We start from the raw sequence: 1,694 nt of genomic DNA, 5'->3' as shown, positions 1-1,694 counted from the left end.
CCCCTGGAGGCCTCCCCCCCCCCCCCCCCCCCCCTTTTTGCCAGGAGCTCCATTTAACCTCCAGCTCTGGGGGTTTTCAGTTCCTGCTGTGTTATAGGAGAGCCTGCCTGGTGTTTGGCTTTCCTTCGTTGACCCTGGGGCTGGCATGTTGATAGGACCATTGCCATCCTGCTCTGCATCCCACAGTGTGGAACCGTGCTTGGGGTTGCTCCTGGCTCCCCTTCCCTGGGAGCAGCACTGCTCTTGCTGCTGCCTGATGCTGGCAGCCACAAGTACACCACAGCTGGACTGGGATTTTCAGTAGATGGAAGACTCTTAATGGATTGATTTATTAACCATTTGAGAGAAGAGTACAGGTAATATTATGGACTATAATTCTTATGTTGCTTACTGTGCATGGAAATAAAACCAAAGGTGGTATTTGCAAGTATGAGGTCTCTGGCTCTGTTACAGCCTTAGAGTTCAAGCGGGGTTGAGCCAGGTGCCAGGAATGACTGACCCAGGGTGCCCAGTGTAGCCATCTTCTGGTTGTCTGCAGCCAGGCTCCAGCACTGGAGGAGGAAAACGCTTTTTCACTTCAGGCTGTTGTTCCACAGCACTCAGTGTATAGCAGTTTTAGCTGCTCTTTTCCTTATGGAGGCATTGGGCTCTAATATGCATTTTTGGAATAGCCCAAACAGGCCTGCCACTTCACGGGTTGGGTGGGATGGCAGCTGTTATCGTGATGGGCGGTCAGACCAAGTGCATGAGGAACATCTTCCTCTGTGCCCTGAGGGGACAGTATCCTCGCTGGGGAGACCAAGTTGCTGTCAGAAAACATGCTCTGTCTCGTCCCATCCCAGCTTCTGTTGCACCAGCAAATGAGGATATGCTGGGTTTCCTTCCCCAAAGTGGGAACGGGTGATACTGTGACATCTATGCCACTTTGGAGCGGGCAGTGTTCAGCACCAGCAGACAGCTGGGACTTCTGAGCCAGTAATTGTCCATAAGGCTTGCCAGAAGAGAAATACAAGAAGTTAGCCTTGGGCAAGGACCTGAAGTTCACTTGTTCACGTAGCACCCAAGTTCCCACCAGCACCTATCCAGTGGTGTGCTGCAGAACTGGTTTAAACACTGAGCCAGAAGTGGCAGCAGCCTCCTAATTTAATTTAACCCTCCAATCAACCACTAAGGAAAACCGCTTGGTTTACATGCTTTGTGCCTGCAAGCTTGTATACTTCCACAGAGTGCGTTTTGGGGTTTGGGGTTTTTTTGGTGCCTGAAGAAAGGTACCTGGGGAAAGATGGCTGTTTTGGTGGTGGGTGGTGTTGACAGTGACCTTTGGGATGGGGGTGGAGGGAAGGAGAGAAAGTTTAATGCATGGAATTAAACGCTATTGTGTCCTGGTTGGGAACAGGCTTCATCAAGGAGACAGAGGGCCTTCTAACTGGGGCAATGGCTGAAACATCCCCTCAGGAGTGGGAGGGATGGGTGTCCCCATGGCTGCTGGCCTGCAGGCTTCCGCAGGTGGCTGAGGGCCCCCTTGCCCCGTGCCTGCCCCCGAGAGGGCTGTTTGTGGGGCTGGGGAGCCGGGCTGCTCCTGGAATTACACCGGTGGCGTTTATCTTCCCCCCACCCCTTTTGGAAGAAACCGCCCGAAGGTCTCAAGATTATTTTGGGGGGGGGTACACACAGGGGGCCGTGGCCGTGTGAGG

Source organism: Egretta garzetta, unplaced genomic scaffold (genome assembly GCF_000687185.1).
Source record: "Egretta garzetta isolate BGI_Z169 unplaced genomic scaffold, ASM68718v1 scaffold214, whole genome shotgun sequence".
Taxonomy (NCBI): Eukaryota; Metazoa; Chordata; class Aves; order Pelecaniformes; family Ardeidae; genus Egretta; species Egretta garzetta.
This window is presented reverse-complemented; position numbering follows the sequence as displayed.